General features: G+C 42.0%; 1 protein-coding gene across 1 annotated transcript in view; it reads left to right on the forward strand.

Annotated features, from left to right (window-relative positions):
- The first annotated feature begins 311 nt into the window (after window positions 1-311).
- NDNF (neuron derived neurotrophic factor) overlaps window positions 312-21,044 on the forward strand; it is a 42,269-nt gene continuing 21,536 nt past the window's right edge. Inside the window, exon 1 of the mRNA XM_062199107.1 lies at window positions 312-551. The gene's annotated coding sequence lies outside the window, so the exon portion shown is untranslated. The remainder of the gene's footprint in view (window positions 552-21,044) is intronic.

A 21,044-nucleotide genomic window follows, 5' to 3' on the forward strand; every position in this document is an offset into this window, starting at 1 on the left:
AGCAGTGACACTCGGGCGAAAACACACTCCCCTCTCCGAGCCGCGAGAGAGTGGAGCGGACTGAGCCGCGTGCCTGCCGCCGCCACCCGGTGCGCCCCGCTCTGCCGGCGCAGCTCTTCCAGCCCCGAGCCGGTGCAGCGAGCCGCTGCCCGCGGAGCCAGCGCCACCGCGGCAGAGCGCTGCAGCATCCTCCCGCCATCTAGCCCCGCACGCTCCGCGCCTTTTAAAAGGACCTCCCGCCGCCTCCCAGCCCTGCCCCGGGACCCCCCAGCCCCGCGCTGCGCTCCGCTCCAGTTCGCTGCAACTTCGGCGGCCGCGCGCCACCCGCTCTCCGTCCGCCTTTGAAGTTTGCAGTGCAGACCGCAAAGTTGGGACACTTGAGCCGACTGAATTTTTCTGTTATCTGTCTCCGCCCCTGCCTCCAGCCCTCTCGGTGCCTGGATACTGGTGCTCAGCATCTTGGCCAGAGAGGGGGACGTGGACTCTTTGGCATCCCACTCCACGGGCAGGGATTTCTCCGCTTTCCCCCTAGGAAAAACTGAGTTTTCGAGGTAAGTGGAAGCAGGAAAGCAATCCCGAGGCTCTCAGATGCCATAGCTCGCCACCCCGAGACCCGGTGCACCGAGCGTTCACGCCGGAGCGCTTGTCCGGGGTGGGAGACTGGGGCGCGCGTCCTCCAACTGGACAGGGCCCGGCCAGGTTCTCGAGCGCGCCCGATTTGGAGGAGCTGAAGCCGAGAGGGGCGTGGAGCGGGTCTCCCTTGGTGATTTAGGCTGCTGTGGAGCGGGATTGGGAGGTGGAAAGACATCGCACCGGTGTGGGAGACGGAAGCCCCGGAACCTGGGGCGCTGCGGGGTCGGGGAGCTGCAGAGTCTATATCCTTGCCTTGGCCGGAACACACTTACTTTCCCCGCCTGCCGAGAGGGCGGTTGCCTCTTTCCCCGGGTTCATGCCCTCTGGCCACCCTAGAGAAAGTCCGCAGGACTGGGGTCTTGCGGAGTGCAAACTCTGGCTTGGGGCTAGAAGCTGGGGGTCGCAGCGGAGCGCAGAGGTCGCTGGAAGAGCGGGCTGGCGCGGGCATCTCGGTCTTCTCTCTCGGCGGTCCGTGACCCCCCTCCCCCCGGTAGTTCAGCTCCTCAATGGTCCCCTGCTGGGTAAGGCAGGCGCCGCTAGGGAAACTTCCCTGGGCTGAGCAGAGTGGCCCGGGACTGGCTCCTGCCTTTGCCTGGTGAGCAGAGCAGCCGGAGGGGACGCCCCGTACCCCTCCCCCCGACACACACTGACCCAGGACGGGGGGACCCCCCCCCCCCGCTCTTCGAGCAGCAGGGGTTGGCTCAGTTCCTCGTCCCTTTTACTCCCGAGTTGAGGGTCACAGTGGGCTCGGGGTTCTGGATTCAGAGCAAGGGGTCTCAGATCCCAGCAGTTCTCCTGGGGGCTCTTCGCAAACTGCTGACTTTGGGGTGCGGTTTCGTTTCATTGTGCGCCCCTGGTTCCCACTCCCTCCCGTAGGCCTGCGCTTGGGCGCCGCGGGGCTCGCCGGGGCCGTGGGAGTTTGCCGGGCCCCGGTACGCGGGCGCGGAGCTGTGCTCGCGGCTGGCCGGGTGGCGGTCCCCCACCTGGCCCCCTTCGGGGCGCTGTCCATCGCCTGTTCTGGGTGCGGGTGACTCCCTCTGACACCGAGACCTTGAGCGGGAAATGAACCTGAGCAAGCGTCTCTGTGTGCTTTGTTTGTACGGAGTTCTTTCCCAGTAACTTAGTTGGGTTGGCAAATTTGTTTACGTCTCGTCTTTCAATCCCGCTAAGTCACAAGAAAGAAGCAATTTTTTCATGTAGTTACTGACCTCGCCAAACACTGCCCGCTCTCTCCGCGTCCACCCCTCCTCCTGCAGCCTCGCTTCCTGAACCCTCTTTCTTTTCCGACAAGGGAATCTCCGCTCCTCCTCCTCCTCCCGCCCGGTCCCTGAGCGCCTGTGAGAACCCTGGGAGTCATCAATGGAAATAAATAGGACCCCGCTCCGTTCTCCGCCCCCTTGAAACAAGTAAAATCCTCCCTGGGCTCGCCGAAGTAGAGATAAACCCCCCCTCCCGAGGGAGCGGCTGCTGAGGATTTGATGGGGTTGAATTGTTTTATTATCCTGAAAGAAGTGATGGATGGAGGCGACAGGGAATATGCGTGCGAGCAGAGTGTACTGAGGGCGGTCGGTATTTATTATTGTTCATCAGTGTTTATTAAGAGTGATAATAAGGCCGTAACCCTATCTGAGGGCTGTGTTTATACTCGCTTGGATTTTTATGTCAGTCTCTTATTTCATTGGTTTCAGAAAGTGAAAACACCGAAACCGTATTAATTCCTCACACTCGTTCTGCATATGGGATTAATCAAACGTCAGAAAGATACTGTCATTTCAACAAAGTTCTAATCCATGAACTTTTTAGAAGGTTGCAGTCTTAGGAAATGTCATTTGCCTCAGTCTGTCTTCTTAAAGTTAAAAAAAAAAAACTTGACAACAAAATTATGATCCCAATTCCCATTTTCAATCTAAACCTATATTCAGGATTATATTAAAATGCTCTGTCATTTATTCTTCAAGAGCAATTCTTATGAGTTCACATTCAGAGAGAAGGTAGCTACAGAGAATGAGGGGCTAGGTTAGCGAACTCAGTACTACTTCAAATTTCTCTCAAAATCCCTTTGCTTCTTTCTTTAAAGAAGGGAATTCCAAGTTCCTTCTCTGCACAATTCTTAACTTAATCTTTACCACACACTTGCAACCTAACAGCTTGCAGTCTTGTCTCTATTATTGTTTTCATTTTTGTGTCAGGACGTTTTATTCATTAAACCTTTATGTCAAAGACTACAGCTCAGCATGGCAGCGACACTCTGTTTTAATTAGTAACTATCATTTAAAAAAAAGGAACTAGTATTCTGTAATAGGCCTAAATTGCTGTGAATTATGTGTGGTTTAAATTACGCATTTATTTCAGCAGAAATGAAACCATGACTATAAAACATCTTTTAATCACTTGCAGATACAGCTTTTATCTCCTAAGATGTAACACAATATATAATTGAAAAATATCCTTCGGAGACCGAGGGAAGCCTCTGCCCTCAGTTTATTTGTCCTGGGTCTATTGACTATTCATGTGGTAAAGTACGAATGCTAAAGAGTAAGGGCTGATGTCATAACCCTGCAAAGCCATGCTGCCTCAGAGTAGCCGCAGTAGGTCCGTCTTCCAATACCAGAGACTTTTTCCATTCACTTCATGAACCTGGCAATTCAGATTTCAGTTCCCTCGCTTGGATTTACCAGTCAGATTCTGTGTGTGGTAAGGGTGAAAAAAATGCATTTTAAAACTCCAACAAATTGCATGGGAGGGAGTGGGAGGGAGTGAGGGAAGGAGGGAGGTTAGGATGGGAAGTATCATTATGCTCTTAAAATTGTGTATATGAGATACATGACATTTTTCCTTTATATAAATAAAAATAAATAAGAGCAATTAGAAAAAACACTCCAACAGGCTATCTGAAGTGAAGAGGAGAAAGGTGAAAATAAAGTGTATCTGTGATCTTTCTTTGTTTATTTCTACAGCAGGTCAATTTATCCTGTCTAGAGGTGAGAATTTTTATTTTATAACTGCATTTGTTGTTGTTGTTAGAAAAAAAACTCATTTTTTCATGTTCACATGATGCAGTGAGCAGAATTGGAAAGCAATGGTGGTTTCTGAATTAACAGAGAGCATAGGAACAGTGTGTGAACTCCACCTTGTTCATGCTACTTAGAATTATGTTAATCTCTTGTCCTTGGTTTGTCAGCAATAATGTGGTGATTCTTGTGGCCCAGTAGTGCTTGCTCTCACTGTTGGTGCTCCCTGTGTTCTTGTCAGTTCTTGCTTTGGGGAGCCATGCATCCCTGGTAGCAACTGGTTAATGATTGAACCTTGCTAGACCAGTTGCTAATCACTATGAAGACAGTGTATCCCAGAGTGATCTGTGTTGGGCCAAAGGCAAGCATAACCCACCAAAGTCATTCATGTAATCTATTTGACCTTGAAATAAAATCTAGAAACTCCAAATGTTTATTTTGGAATGAATATTCTGAAGAATATAATTTATTCTTCCCCTGTTGGTTCACAGTCATTTGATAGAAGCCACAGTGTTGTTGAGTATTAAAAGCAAACCACACCGAATTTTTGCTTTATGAACTGATTTCAAAACCAAATCCTCCAGTATTTAAATACTGCACTTAAAAATACTTTGTATTTTATGCCACGAAACTCTTTTAAAACTACATCACAAATGCAAATTGAAATGACACCCAGGATGCATGCAGTCATGTGCCTTGTTAATTTCCACCTAGGAAAAAGCTATGTAAATATCTTGCTGTTGCTCTTAAAAAATAACTACATAAGATGACATGGAAAAACAAGAAGCCTAATACTTTATCGTATCATACATTGATATGTTGACTGTGTATTCAGACCTGTTTCTGACAGAAACCTCACGAGTTCAGTGTGAGTATGTGTTTGCTTGGATGCATGTCCAGATTCAAGGATCCTTGCCACTCTGCTGTTCCATAGCCCACCAGTGCCCAAGCCAGTGAAAGCATGTGTATTTGTGGCTGTTTGCTTCCTAAACACAGAACTCAAAAATGTGATATCCATACTGTCCCTCTTCCTTTTGATATTTTACTAAACATTGCAAAGCAACAAATCCATTAATTTTAGTCTTTTGAAATATATTGAAAATGTGATATAAATAAATACTGTAATATGAATCCCCCCAATTTTGAAAGAATAAATAATTGTTTGTTTTATATTCAAAAAAATAAGGGTAATGAACTTCATGATTGTGGAATAAAAACAAATAAGCAGTGTTTTTGTAAGCTTTTCCCTTTGGGATGAAGAGACAGATTTGACCACAGACCAGCTGGATGTAGGGTCCTATTACAATGTCTGTTTTCTTCAAGAAACTCACTGAAATAGAATTGATGTAAATTTTACTTTAAAGTACACAGTTAATAAGAAATTTTCAAGATTACATGTTCCTTGAATAATTTCTGGATCCTTTAGAGAGTGATTTATTCTAGTAAATTGGTGAATAGTTCTTGGTTATCATTTATTAATTTGATCCATGGCAAATTTGAACTTGACACATATTTGATGTTTCATATATTTCTCTGAAGTATTTTAGTTTCACTTGTGAAAACTCTGAAATGGATCTTTTCTTTAAAACCAAAAAATATGGCTGATTGCAGAGTATAGATGTATAGTTAACAAATGTATCTTTTAATTCTTCTTTCAAAATAATTTTCTGCCTCTTTATAGTAAAGAAAAACATTTTTAGAAATAATTTTTAGAAAGAATTCAATAAAAACATGATTACAATGACTATAAATCAGCTCATTTAAGAGTAAATCTTTTAGACACTGCTTCTTCAGTATGCAGACTTTTAAATAAAATAATCGAATCACAAAAATTTAAGTTAACCATGTGCATGCATGTCTTTTTTAAAATTGGAATGATTTCAGCTAATATCACAAATAGTAGCGTCTGGCTGAAGTAAGTGGGAGACTGTACAACTTTCTGTCCGCATTTCTTGTAAGAGGAAATTGAGGTAAACACTCTCCTGTTCCAGCTGTGTGCTCAGAGAACATATATCCACAATCTAAAGACATCGCCAAGAATATGGCCTATATTCAAATGTGTGTTTTATCAACCACTAAAAATCCACAACTATATCTTGTTTTCTGAGGAAATGTCTTCATGTACAAAGATATAGTAAATTATAAGACTGAAATAAGCAGTAAAATCTGAACTCAGAAATACTTGTAATACTTTTTTTTTAAGTATAGAAACTATGAACACATCATTAAATGCAAAGACAGACAATGACATACCCAAACAGCAAATAAAATAAGGAGCCATCATGGTGGTACTTCCTGAAAAATCTTTTGCTTGAAAGGAAAAAGCTAATGTGAAAGGGTCTGGTTTGCTTAGGATTGATTTCTCCAATTCAGATGCTCCAACTCTCAGCTGCCTCCTGCAGTGTTGATGGTTACAATTTACAGCACGTTTTATGGTGAAAAGTAAACCACAGCCATCCACACACACCTCAGAGTTGGTGTGATGACTCTCTGAAGTTCAAGTCACAGGTACACCAAGCACACAGGCAAGGGGAAGTGGACACGATGCATTATTCCAGGAATAAAATGTGTTTCTTACTGAATTGTCAGGCACACAAGCATATGAACATAAATGTATTTAATCCATTTGATTATTTTGTTGAAAACTACATTTAAAAACACTGATAAATTTGTTTTAACCCATAAGGATATACTAGCATGTGTGTGTGTGCATACTCACTTACATTGATGGCCCTCAAGACATAGTTTAATTCCATATTGAATTATAGCATTCACCAAAATTCACTGACATTTTCAAAAACTTCAAATTTGGGTTATTTGGAAGTCACTGGATTCTGAAGATACACTTGTTACCATGGTAGTGAGAAGGACCAGAAACAGTAGTGCTAGTTAAAACACCTGGCAAGAGACAGCCATCTCCTTGTCTCCCTGAGTCTCCAAGATGTCAGTTCTATGGGTGACCTTTTGAAATTTGGGAAAATGGACTGTAAAAGCATGTTCCTTTTTTATGGAAACATAAATCTGCCCCTTAAATGGAACATAAAATGTAACACTCTTAACACTGCAGTAGCAGGATTCACCACACTAGTAGATGAACTGAGAAGTGAGTTACGTGATAGATAGCCTGAGAGGGCCTGAGGAAGCCACCTGGATGATAACAAGGCTCTCAGAGTACTAAGGTATAACTTGAAAACTAGGTGTGCTTTTAAATGTTCAAAGCAATCCTATCAGTGTCCCCTATAAATATGAAAATATCCCTGCTTTGAGAAATAGACTAAATAGCTAACCGCTAACAACTTAGAAAGATATGTTCATAGCTACATAAAACAATGTAGGAGTGAGACTAGCTTAAGGCAGGATTTTAGAGAAGGGTGTTGTCTGTCTGTCTATCTATCTATCTACCTACCTACCTACCTACCTACCTAGATATATCTTTAGCTCCCTTGGCCTCTCCTTTTTTGGAAGCCTACCCCTCTTTAGTATATGCCTGTTCTTAAACCTCTTCCTCTGATAATTCTCAGTTTCATATATTCTACTATAAGCTATTCTCAGGACCATTTTCATGGACTGCTCTTAAAGGGTCTCCTACTTGGCTGAATGATCTGCTGTCATCATCTTGAGATTCCTAACTTATGAACAAGGCATCTTGCCCTTGACCCCACAAATTTTTGTTTCATACTGGACCCCATGGATATTGTAACTTGTCCTTATTATGTCTTTGTGTGAATTCAAGGCATACAGTTTTGACATCCAGAAATTAGAAAGGAAATTTGAGATCATCTGTATAAGGTTAGGCCCAGTGAATATTTGCATTTACAAACAACCTGACTTTGAAGCAAAATGAAAAATGTGGGATACTCCTTTAACAACAATTAAGATGGATCTTTCTTATTGCCTCTACAATCATACTGACCAAGTGTCTGATTTCTGTTGGTCTCTACCTGTAGAGCAGAGGTCTCTGAAAGGGAATATCCTCTGTGCTACATTGCAGAACATAATATATTGCATTATGGTACAAGAAGGAAATGTCAGAAAACCTAACTATGTTTACTTTTCTTTGTTTTTGTTTTTTTTTTAAGATTTATTTATTTATTTGAAAGTCAGAGTTACACAGAGAGAAGGAGAGGCAGAGAGGTCTTCCATCCACCAGTTCACTCCCCAATTGGTCGAAACGTCCGGAGCTAGGAGCCAGGTGCTTCCTACAGGTCTCCCATGTGAGTGCAGGGGCCCAAGGACTTGGGCCATCTTCTACTGCTTTCCTAGGCCACAGCAGAGAGCTGGATAGGAAGTGGAATAGCTGGGTCTCCAACTGGAGCCTATATGAGATGCCAGCACTGGAGGGTGGGGCTTTAACCCACTACGCCACAGCCCCAGTCCCATTACATTTACTTTTAGGTGTAAAAAAGATATTAGGTTTTATGACTATTAGTTAATATACAAATTAGTAAGGGCACTCTTACTAAGATTATCCAATGGACAGGGAACAACAGAAGGTGATAGGTGACAGCTTTGACAGCTTCTGTGAAGTAAAATCAATTAATAAATATAATACAAGATAAAAATAATGACACCTTTATTAGCCCTACCCACAAAATGCTCCTAATAATAAACTGGAAAAAATTTGAAATGTACAGCTTTATCCATTGTAATTAACTATAATACTCATCTCAGTATAAAGGCCTTTAAGTATTTTTATGCTGTACACACACATGCATAAATATTTTATTGGCAGTTATAACAGCTATAGGGACCACAGTGTACACAACAAGTTACGAGTGAAAAATCTTGAAAGAAGGTGAACAGGACACTGAAAAACCCCCAAGAAAACTAGTCACCCTTATCCAAAGTATTCCTGGTGATACGTGTAAGCGTTTCACACTTCCTTTGATATAAATAGATATTGTACCCTATTATGTCCTGAAAATTTCAGAATTATGAGAGTTAAAAAATGCTAGCCATGGGACCGGTGCTGTGGCACAGCGGATTAACGCCCTGGCTTGAAGCACCGGCATCCCATGTGGGACCCGGCTGCTCCACTTCCAATCCAGCTCTCTGCTTTGGCCTGGGAAAGCAGTAGAGGATGACCCAAGTTCCTGCACCCCTGCACTCCATGTGGGAGACCCAGAGGAAGCTCCTGTCTTCGGATCTGCGTAGCTCTGGCCCTTGTGGGGAGTGAACCATCGGATGGAAGACCTCTCTCTCTCTCTCTGCCTCTCCTCTCTCTGTGTAACTCTGACTTTCAAATGAGTAAATTAAAAAAAATAAATGCTATCCAACTTTTTTCATATATGTTGTGTTATATTTTGTATTTTTTCTTTGAAATGCCATTGTTTTCAGTAAAATTGTCAGTTATTAACTACTGTTGAAGTTGTTTCTTTGCGTTGAATTTCACAATGGAAATCAAAGTGGAGATGACTCTATGTGGTAAAATGTTAACTTGTATGGTCTTTGTTTCCCAGGTATTTCCACATCCATCATTTTTGTTGCCCCACAGAAAGAGCCAGTGGAGCACACACATCATATCCCCCTACTCTTCAAAAAGTGAGACTCAATTACAGTGAAAAGATTTAACTTAAACTCCCAGAAACCTTTTAAATAAAGTGGCAACTCTGGTTTCAGAAGAAAGCTTGATGAAAACTTCTAAAAATATTATGTTGAGCATAACTGTCAAGTTAACTTATATGGTCACAATTTGCTTAGACTTATTTATAATTTGAAGATTCAGAAATATCATTTATTTAGCACACATCCACAAGACTTTCATTGTAGGCTGCTTATGCACTAAATGTTTGCCTGTTTGTTTGTTTGTTTGTTTGTTTTGGGTAGTAGTTAACTTATTAGGGAATGTTTTTAGGGGAAGCTGATTACCACTGTCACTGTGAAGTGCATTATTGAAGGTAACACAGACAAACCTATCAGAGTGAAAACACTCTGGTTCTGAATGGCACAAAGGAATAGCAGTGAAAAATAGAAATGAGGGCACATCAAAACATTTGCAGAAAAAAATTAAATGATGAGTTTATTTTGATGCAAAAAAAAAAAAGAGAGATTCATGCAGTTGATCATGCACATTTTCGATGAACTTTTTGAAGATCCTTTGTAAACTAGTACTTCGCATCTGTCCTTCCAAGTTAGTCTTTTGTAACAGGTGAAATGGAGCACCAATTTCTGAACACACGGAGGTTGTGCTGTAAATCTCCCTGGGCCTCCCTGCCCCTCTCTTCCTTCCCTCTACCATTTGCACAAATTCTGTTCCAATCATAAAAGGCAAACAAGGTCATCAGTTTGCCTTTGTAAGCCTACTTATAGCCATGAAATCTCCTCTTGAAAGCAAATCCCTTTTCCCCTCTTTAGTCCTTCTCTTAATTAGTCTAACTGGCCATCCACTCAAGTCTGGGTATTAAAACCCTCTATGATACATTGTTGAGTACTCAGATCTTTCTCTCTCCATCTCCCTCTCTCTCTCTCTCTCTCTTCCCCCCTCCCTCTTTCCCTCCCTCTCCCTCCCCCTCTTCTTCTCCCTCCTGACCTGATCCGATGCTCTTCCTGTGTGTGTGTGGGTGTGTGTGTATAACAGACAAATCTGTTAACATACCTTGGAGACTAGCTATCTGCAAAAGGAATTAATATAACGTTTTCTTTAGTAAGTAGAGCATAATACAACAATTGAAAATTAGAGCAATGCGTTATAAGTTTATTGAAGACACATAACCAGTGATGTTGAAACTTATTCCAATTCTGAAGGATAACTGCAACAGTGAAAAGCCAATGAGTTGAAAATTAGTCGTAGTTAGCAGTAATTCAGCTATGTGGTTGTTCCATTCATTATATGGCATTCTCGAGAGGTAAGAGTTGAGTTAGATCAGTTTTAAGTGTTTTAAAATACGCAATTTTTTAAATATATAATTTTAAGAAATTATGTAAAATCATACTTGCAATGAAAAAATGAGTTCTATTTAGGCTTATATGAAAGGATATTTCAAACGCTCTAAGTATTTTAAGTCCTTTAAAATATACAGCCATGAAATGTAGTTTATAATTAAAAAAAAAAATCTGTACTTAAAGTTTACTAACTCCTACCAAACAATGACAACCAGGAGACAGCTTCGAGACCTCTTTTTTCTTGGCAAGCTCTGCCTCGTGCAGTGATCACTGAACGTCTTTGACCCCCAGTGCTCCCTTCCCAGCTGCAGCCTGTTCCTAAGTGCTTCCCTTAAAAACAGAGAGAAACCACACCTAAGTATAGCCATTACTTCTTTGGGAGAAAGGATGACATAATGGCGGGTCTATATTCCCATATTGGGTCACTATTTGTGGCTTGTCATCTCTCTCACTGTTGTAGGTTTACGTGCTAGAAACTCTTCATTAAAAACGACTGTGGGATCTGCCAGCGTCATCTGCCTCTTGAAAGTGTCCTTTTCTTTAATCATCTCTTAAGCCAGAGATAATAATGCAGAACATCCCGGGAACTGATCCTGATCCGCAGCGCTCTAATCTCGACACGTGTGTCTTAAATCCTTTGCTAGATCTGGCTCCTTAAAAGCCTGAGCGTGCTCACCTTTGAGCTGGTCTGATCCATCTTTGTGCATGAAGCAGTTCTGATGTCCTCGGATATGTCGTATCAAGGATAACAAAGGGAATATTATGTCTTGACTGTTTCTGTGATTATTATTTTTTTAAATCCAACATCTTGGACTTTCCTAGTCAGTCTCTCCTTGCATAAGGCCCTAACCTTTATCTGATAGGTTTGGTAAATAAAGGCAGAGTAATCTGATGCTGAAACTCCCTCTTATATTCCTGCTTTAACAGTGAATCAAAACATGTCCTTTTTTGCTGTTGAATAAAACTTTGCAACTAGTTTGAGAAACTGGTCTACATTATTTGTAGATAAGTAGCAACTTAATTTTTTTTAAAAGATTCATTTATTTATTTGAAAGTCAGAGTTACACAGAGAGAGGAGAGGCAGACAGAGAGTGAGGTCTTCCATCCACTGGTTCACTTCCCTGATGGCCGCAATGGTTGGAGCTGGGTTGATCCAAAGCTAGGAGCCAGGAGTTTCTTCTAGGTCTCTCATGTGGGTGCAGAGACCCAAGAATTTGGGCCATCTTCCATTGCTTTCCAGGCCATAGCAGGGAGCTGGATCAGAAGTGGAGCAGCCAGGACTTGAACCAGTGCCATATGGATGCTGGCACTGCAGGAGGCTGCTTTACCCGCTACGCCACAGCGCTGGTCCTGCAACTTTTTAATTTTAAAAGAACAATCATATCCATTGTTTGGTTTGCTCTCATAACCATCCTGGGAATAATTGTCTCCATATTTGTAGACAAGCAAACAGACTGGAAGAGTTTAAGAGAATCATGCAAAGGAAAAAAAAAAAGACAATAATGATTGAGTCATGGTTTTTCAACGCAGAGCTTCTAAGCTGAGTGACCTTTTTTTCTATTTTGCTTTGACAGCCTTTTTACATTTATTTTTATTTATTTGACGGGCAGAGAGACAGAGAGAGAAAGACAAGTAGATTGACAGAGCTCTTATATAGATTCTCTCCCCAAATATCTGCAATGGCCAATGCTGGGTAAGACCTAAACTGGGAGCTGGACTTTCGATCTGAGTCTCCCATGTGGGTGGCAGAGGTTCATCATCTTCTGCCTGTCAGGGTGCACATAAATAGGAAGCTGGAATTGGGAGCTGAGTTGGAACTCAAACTCAGGCACTCGGATATGGGGTGGAGGCATCTTACCCTACATCTTAACTACCTGCCCCTGACAGCCTTGTAACTATCCCAAAACAGGAATGAATGAGTATAAAAACAGAAATAGGAATAAATTTAAAGTTACAAGATAGTAGGAGAAAACAGTAAAAGAGACTCAAAATTTAAGTACATGAGTTTGTAAGAAGATTCGATCCTGCAGTAAAAATGGGAAACCAAGATGTAAGAAGAGCTCACCTGTGACATGAGACAGGAGCTAGAAGGGAGAGTGAGACAGAGAAGAGGGAAGTGATTTGGTAATCCTACTTTTCTGCTGGGTTCTACAGATTGTCAGGAACCGGTGTCCTTGGAGAATATTATCTGGTCTTTCCAAAGATGTGTGTATGTTTGCTTTCGGTGGGGGCGGGGGGCGGGGAGGGAGAGGGCTTGAATTTATAAAAGGCCTATATATTTAAAGGCTTTTTTTTTTATGAAAACAAGGCAGTTATATATTTGTGTGCCTCCCCCTTTATTCTTTTTTCTGTAAATAAAAATAATTTAGGATTTAACCATTTTAACTATGTTAGGTCCCTGGTACATCTACTTACTTATCTATCTATTTATGGGTCATAGTGTCTTTATGATAGTTATTTTATTTACTCTTTGGTTATGTCATGTGCTTTGATACTGAAGGCACCCACAAATCCTCTGATACTAGACAGGCCATAGTTCTGACAGGTCAGACAAACTGCTGGGGCCAAGGGGCAGGGAAGGTTCACGCCATTAGCTATTTGGGCATATGAGCTTCAGAAAGTCCATGGAAGGGACAGCTGTTTATCATGGTGGTTAAGATGTTATTTGTGACACCCAGATTCCATATCAGAGTACCTGAGTCTGAGTCCCAGCTCTGATCTGATTCCAACTTCCTGCTAACAGGACTCTTGGGAGGCAGCAAGTGATCGTTCAAGAAGTTGAGCTCCTGCCACCCATCTGGGAGACCCACATGGAGTTATTAGCTCCTGGTTTCAGCCTGATAAAGCACTATCTGTTTCAGGCATTTGGGGAGTGAGCCTGAGGATGGGAGAGTTGTGCTTGTCTATCTGTTCATCTCTCTCTCTGTTTGTCCCAGCACCTTTAAAATAAATTAAATAAGTAAATGAGAATTTTTTAAAGTCCATGGAAAAAAATAGAATTAAAAGAAAAATATGGGGGCTGGCATTGTGGTGTGGCAGGTTTTAAGCCACCATTTGCAATGCCGCCATCCAATATCTTGAGTGCCAGTTGGAGTCTCAGCTGCTCCACTTCTAATACAGCTGCCTACTAATATGCCTGGGAAGGCAGCAGAAGATGGTTCACTTGCTTGGCCACTGACACTCTTGTGACAGATGAGGATGGAGTTCCTGGCTTCAGCATGGCCCAGCTTTGACCATCATGGCCATCTGGGGAGGGAAGCAGCAGATGCAAGATTTTCTCTCTCTCTCTCTCTCTCTCTCTCTCTCTCTCTCTCTCTCTTTCTCTGCTTTCCAAATAAATAAAAATAAATCTGGAAAAAAAACCCTAGAGTGTAGATTTTCCATAAGATTTTTGAAGTGCCATCATATGCAGAATTAGGCCTATGGAATAAAGGGTTACTTTTTTATTACATGGTACTTATTATTCTATGGCAGAAAAAAAATCTGTTTGTTCTTGATAGCATTTTCTTTCTTAATAGTGTATTTGCAAATGCTATAAAGTATACGAATAAGCTAAAAACATTGCTGTAACCCCAAGTCTTGCTACAATCTAACATATGGCCCACTAATCTATATTGTGCTTGAAAATAATTTATTCAAAGGGAATAGACTTTTTCTTTATGTAAAGGAGACAGAGAAAGAGAATGCTGTGAATTTACATGGATATGGTTATTTAAAAAAGGGGGTAGGAGGGTATGTAGAATATCTATTTAATCCATGCTTCTCCCTGAACAGATCTTTAAAATATTAAACCTTATTAATGAATGAAAATCACAGATTAAAAAGCCAGAAAAAAAATCAAAATCCTGAAGATTAAAATCCTGATGCTGCTGTTTCCAGATGATGGGTCTCACTATTTGAGAAGTTTCCACATAAATGTATATGAAGACCACAGGATTGGAAGGGACACAGCCACCTATAACTTGGCTAATAAAAGTGGTCTGCATCTCCTAGGAGCTTGTTAGAAGGACCTAGCCCATACCTTGCAAACCAGAATCTGTATCTTAATGGGGAAATTGGATACTCTGTACAATAAAGATTTGAGATGCCCTGATTTATAAAACATTCCTGTTTTAAGATCAGAATTTTCCCAACTGAAAAAATGAAGTGTTATTTTTAGAGGAAAAAGAACATCTTGAGTAAGGCCATGCTTCTTACTAGGACATTTTTGTATGCTTGAGGGCAGAGAGGAAGCATCCTCATCCACAGACCACCCACCATACATCATTTATCCATGTGGCCATGCCATGGGTGTCCATGATGACCACCTCCAAAGAGTAAAAATATTCTTCCAAATGGTTGAAGTTTCACATGGTAATCTATTGTGAGCACCCAGAAAATTGTCAAAAGTTACTACACCTTGTTTTCTATTTATCATATCTCTTGGTGAAAGCAATTCCATACATCAGCAAAAATATTCACCTTTAATATTATTTTAATTTTAATTTATTCATTATGCATTCACAAAATGACACAAGCATCAGCTTGAGGTTGCGTTCTGTGCTCAGCATTCTAACTGTTGGGAACATAAATTGAATTATCTTTCTATCTGTGGGGATCTCAGGAATCTGTAGACAGATAATTTAAGGTGTTCTGCAATAGAAGTATTAGGATGGAAGAGTGCACAGCTTAATTTTTCTGTTGTCATAGTTTCTTGGGTCTTAAAGAATGAATAGAAGTGACAAAGACATCAGAGCAGAGGGAGTGGCTTGCGCTGAGGTCTGGAGAAGCAGAGTGTGAGCAGGATGTAGTGCATGAGTTTGATGGAGTGAGAGGCTGTAGAGGGTAAAGGATCTGGGATGCCAGGGACTTCATGCTCTGATCCATGGGAAGTCACCTGCAGTTTTTATGTTTGTGGGTTTTTTTTTTAAACAAAATAGTAGAATAGATTTTTGTTGAGAAAAGTGGCAATGCCAGCGCAACAGAAAACAGATGAGGAGAGAAGTTAGAAACAGGTGTGAGAGCAGGAAGATGAGATACAAAACGTGAATTGGAGGCAATGGCAGCTTGGATAGAGAAGGGAGACCAAATCAGAAAGATGGTGTAGCCAAGGGATTGGCAGGGGTTGATGGCTAAAAGAACAATGGAGATCACATCACAGTCCCTGAGTTAGTAACCAGGAAGACTGTGTGTGCTGTGTGTGGCTGTGGTAAATCATAGCACAACCTTATTCTCATCTACCACTCAATCCTTCAGCAGCCTTGTCAGGAACTATAGTTAACATTTCAGCCAATGACAAGGAAACCAAGGCTCTGGGTTGGAGTTCCCTAAGCTGCCCTCAGTCACAGTGGTACAGAGGTATTCCTGGCAGAGGAAGGACTAGGGCCCAGGTTCCACCCAAATCAAGCCTTTCTTCTAAGTGGGGTCTGCAGGAGCCACCAGAGGGCCGTTTTTACACCATGGAGGGCTTGGTGCCAGAGCATCAGAAAGGAAATAGGGTGCCAGTGCTATGGAGTAATGGGTCAAACCTCTGCCCGCAGTACCAGCATCCCATATGGGCACTGGTTCCAGTCCGAGCTGCTCTACTTCCCATCCAGCTCCATGCTAATGCACCTGGCTCCTGGTTTTGGCCTGGCACAGCCATTAGGGGAGTGAATCAGTGGGTGAAGGATCTCTCTCTCTCTCTCTCTCTCTCTCTCTCTCTCTCTTTCTCTCTCTCTTTCCTTCTCTCTATTCTATAACTCTGTCTCTCAAATAAATAAATCTCCAAAAAAAAAAAAAAAAAAAAGAGAGAGAAAGAGAGAGACAAGAAGGTAAATGGATGTAGAATGAAGACTGAGACTTGAGGGTTTGGCAAAAAACCTGCTCCAATTTCCTTGCACAATTCAGGAGTTTTCAGGATTTTTCTGATGGAAAGGATTTCAGATTGCCTGGCTTTCTTCTGGTTAGCCCCTTTAAAGCAGTCTAACTCAGTAAACATTTATTTAGTGCCAACTTTGTGCAAGAAAACTAGAAACAGCTACATGGGGCATACAAAACTGGGTAAAAAGTAATTTCTGTTTCTAAACTTATTTCATTTAGCCTCATGAAGAGCTGTTCCACAGGGAGGAGAAAAAAGATATAAAAATAATAATCAGAGTGAGATAAGAAAGAACTGCAAGAAACAATGTCTCCGGTTTGACTGAAGGGCTATGATCCTGCCTTATCAGCATTTGGGGTCCCTAGGAGACTTGCAATGGGCACTAGTTGACTTATTGACATTGTACAGAGAGCTCAGATAACAAACCATCTAAGTAAACTCTGTACCGCAGCAATCCTATGAGGAGTCTCCCCGGGGTTCTCATAGCACACTATGTGTTGGTAACTCCTTCTGGAAAGTCAGGAAGCATCCTTCCTCTTTTGGGGCCCCTTTTTCTTCTAAAACTCCTCTGTTCCATGGGAGCGCTTTAGCAGATAAACTCTTTATGTTTCTGAGCTGCTGTCTCCTCTGTAATGCCCTTCTGGTCCAGCTAGAGTACCTCTAATCCAGCTTTCATCTGCTCATGGGCCTGCTGGCAAGCTGGCCCCCTGTGTTTAACAGTGGCCAGTCCGTCCTTCCTCACCCTGCAGGGCTGCTGTGGCCTCGGTGAGCCAGCACCTTCCTGCTGGCCCCATGGGTGCCGGGTATCCACTCAGTGGCTGATGTTGTATCACTCACAGGTGAGGCAGGTTGCCAGGCGTGAAGCTTGGGAGACCATTGTCTGGCCAGTGTCCCCGTGTGTCACATTCCCTTCTAGTTGCAACCTTGGGGGGCTCTGGAAGACTAACTTTTCATTGAAGATCCTGCTGACATGTTAGTTCCTCACAGAGGCCATCTTTGACCACTGGACCTGGATAGATCTCCTTTCTGTCAGCCTGTTACATTTTCTTCATGATACACCTGGTTTTCTGGAGTCATTGGTTACACTGAGTTGTTTACTTCATCACTGTCTCTCTCACCCACCTAGGGGATGCCCCACAAGCACAAGAGCGTCACACATCTTGGGCCCTGCTGCATTCTCAGGAGCACAGGCAGTGCCCAACACAGAGCAGACGCCTTACCTTGCCATAGTCACCACATCTATACATCTCCCATGCTTGCTCTTTACGAGAGTTCTGTTTGTCACTGCCTTGTTGGATCTCGCTTTTTATTGTATCACCAGCAGCTGGGTCATAAACAAGTCTTTGATCCCAAGTTTATGGAAGATCAGGCCCTATGCCTGGCATATGTCACTGGAGGAGTCACCAGTGCAGGTTTTCAGACTAGGTTTGGTAGAAGAACAGGAGAATCTTTGATCCTGAATAATGTAGGTACTTTGTTTTGTTAATGTGATGTGGAACTAGAAAGGTCTTTTCAATTTTTAAAAATCCTTGTTGGGGTAAAATGTACTACATGAAATAGATGAAAAATATATATATATATATGTTCAAGGACTGGCATAGTGGCACAGTAGGTTAAACCACCACCTACAATGCCAGCATCCTATTTTGGAGTGCAGATTAAAGTCCCAGATGCTCAACTTCCTATCCAGCTTCTGGTTAATGCACCCAGGAAAGCAGCAGAAGATGACCCAAATACTTAGGCTCCTGATACCCATAAGGGAGACCCAATGGAGTTCCTGGCTCCTGGCTTCAGCCTAGCCAGACTGTTGCAGGCAACTGGAGAGTGAGTCAATCGATGGAAGATCTTTCTCTCAGTCTCTCGCTTCCTCCATTGTTCTGCCTTTCAAATAAAATAAATAAATAAATACTTTTTTTAAAAATAAGTAAGCAATAAAAACAATTTAGGGTTGTTGCTTATGAGGATTGAATAAGATGGGAGTTTCTAAGACATTTTCCTGCTGAAGTGTTCTTTTATTTGTTTGTTTGTTTTATTTGAAAGCCAGGGGCACAGAGAAAGATGGAATCAGAGTGGTCCCATCCACTGGTTCACACCCAAAATGCCCACAACACCTGAATCTGGGCCAGGATAAAGTCAGGAGCCAGGAGCGCAATCCAGGTCTCTCATGTGGGTGGCAGGGCCCCAAGTGCTAAATTTCAGTGAAGAATGAGGTGTACAATTTGCAAACTGCTTTGGGGGACATTGCACAGGAAATGATTTTCATCTTTTTTTTAGCAGAACAACAGGATACAAGGCTTAGTCTTACAAAAGTAAGAAAAGCAACTAAGCATAATATTCCTCCTTTAGGAACTATCATTCCAGGAAGTATTAGCATCTCCCACGATAAGGGAAGTAATCTCTGCTATCAGAGATGTACCTAAGTAAGACATTATGATAAGAAGATGATATTTCATGTTTTGTTCCAGTTTTACTTGACAATATTTTATACATTGCTTTTGAAATTGATCATACCTGCTAATCACCATTCAGATGCATAGAGAATGTACTCTTTCTTTAGTAGAATGCATCTGACTCCCTGGGTCAAAAACTGTTTTTATCTGTGGCACTTGTAATTATTTTGGCCATTTCTCTTGTCCCCTTTTCTTTTCATTGACATTAATGATGGTAGAAATACAGGATTATTTACTTTAAAATCCAATCTTTTCTCAAATAATTCTTACTCTGTAGACTTGGCCACTTATAAAATTAGAATACCCCGGCTTTGACCCTGCAGGAACTATGCACCATGAGGATCAGAGAGGGCGGGTGACAGAATGGAAACTTTACTTGAATTCTTGGCATATTGCAATTCTACATTGCTTTTCTATATTAATTTAATTTCCTTTCAGAATGAAAGTTGGCAGTCATCGAGGGAAGTGTTAGTGGAGGTTGGAATCAGTGCAGTTGAAATGTATATGAAGGTCCCTAATCCATAGATTATTGACAAAATGAACTCTAAAACCTTTCGTAATCCGGCCACTATGTAATGACAGCCTGCATTTAGAGAGCTTTAGCACACAGGTCCTGTATGTAATGTCAGCTCCACTTTATTGTAGGTAGGAGCTCGAATGTTTCAGCTGCATTCCACTGTTACTGCAGAATGAGCGTTCACCTGGCACATGCCAGCGACCACTCATTATAGCAGAACATGAACCCTTCATTTCTACATGCTTTATTTCTCCCTTTACAAATAGGATCTACCAAACCACAATATGCTGCATTTTCCTCCAATTTTCCACCATGGTAGAAGATATTGTATGATTTCTAAGAACAATAAAGTAACTTGAGTCAACATTTCATTGTTCACAAATGACAACAAAATAAAATTGTTGCTGGGAATTTTTTGTTGCTGCATTTCTGCCTTCAGGGAAATTGAATATCCCAGCTGGCAAGTGGGGACATTCTAACACTTTTCTCTTAAGAATTTATTTTTTAACATTTATTTTTATTTTATTTTCATCCACCTGAAAGGAAGGGCAAGAGTAAGAGAAGAGAGGGACAGACAGACAGACACACATACACACACAGAGAGAGAGAGAGAGAGAGAGAGAGAGAGAGAGAGCCTCCATCTGCTAGTTCACTCCCCAGCTGACTGTAATTACCAGGGTTTGGCCAGGTCAAAGCCAGGAGCCCTTGCCAGAAGCCAGGAACTCCAACCAGGTCTCCCATGTAGGTGGCAGGAGCCTGGTCCTGTGAGCCATCATCCACTGCCTCCTAGGATGCATTAGCAAGAAACTGGATTGGAAGAAGTGAAGCCAGGATTCAAACCAACACTCCAATATGGGAATATGGATGTTCCAAGCAGTGGTTTAACCCTGTGTACCACAACACCTGCCCTATATTTTTTTAAAGATGCAATTTGTTTTTATTTTTTTGTAATTCTCATTCTAGTATTCTGGGATATTACTTTGAAGATGATGATGATGTCATTAATTTGGTTAATCTTTTATCTTTTTAAAAGATTTATTTATTTATTTGAAAGTCAGAGTTACACAGAGAGAGGAGAGGCAGAGAGAGAGAGACAGAGAGGTCCCCTGTTTGCTGGTTCACTCCCCAAATGGCCACAATGGCTGGAGCCATGCCGATCCGAAGCCAAGAGTCAGGAGCCTCCTCCAGGTCTCCCACGTGGGTGCAGGGGCCCAAGGACTTAGGCCATCCTCCACTGCTTTCCCAGGCCACAGCAGAGATCTCGAACTGGCGCCCATATGGGATGCTGGCACTTCAGGCCAGGGTGTTAACCCACTGGGCCACAGCACTGGCCCTTGCTCTCTATGTTAATGCTGAAATGCACAGAGGCTTCGGTGCCGGCTGGGTAGCAGCAAAGCGGACACAGAGGGCCTGTCCCGACCAAGGCTACATTTCTTTCCAGTTAGATCAAAAGTTTCATATTTATTATCAGATGTGACATGGATGATCCAAATGAAAACAAATGCCCTTGAGTTTAAAAATAGAAGTTAAAAAAGACTAAATATTTGCACTTGAAAAGGAAAAGAAAATAACAGAAATCTCTGCAGCAGACCATTCCTTGAAATTATCCTCAGTAAATTGTAATCATACACTTTCCACTCTATAATTAAACATTGGGTTTCATCTGTTCCAGATGCATTTGTTTTAAGTTAGTCTGAATGTCCATCCTTATT

This window comes from Lepus europaeus, chromosome 8 (genome assembly GCF_033115175.1).
Source record: "Lepus europaeus isolate LE1 chromosome 8, mLepTim1.pri, whole genome shotgun sequence".
NCBI lineage: Eukaryota > Metazoa > Chordata > Mammalia > Lagomorpha > Leporidae > Lepus > Lepus europaeus.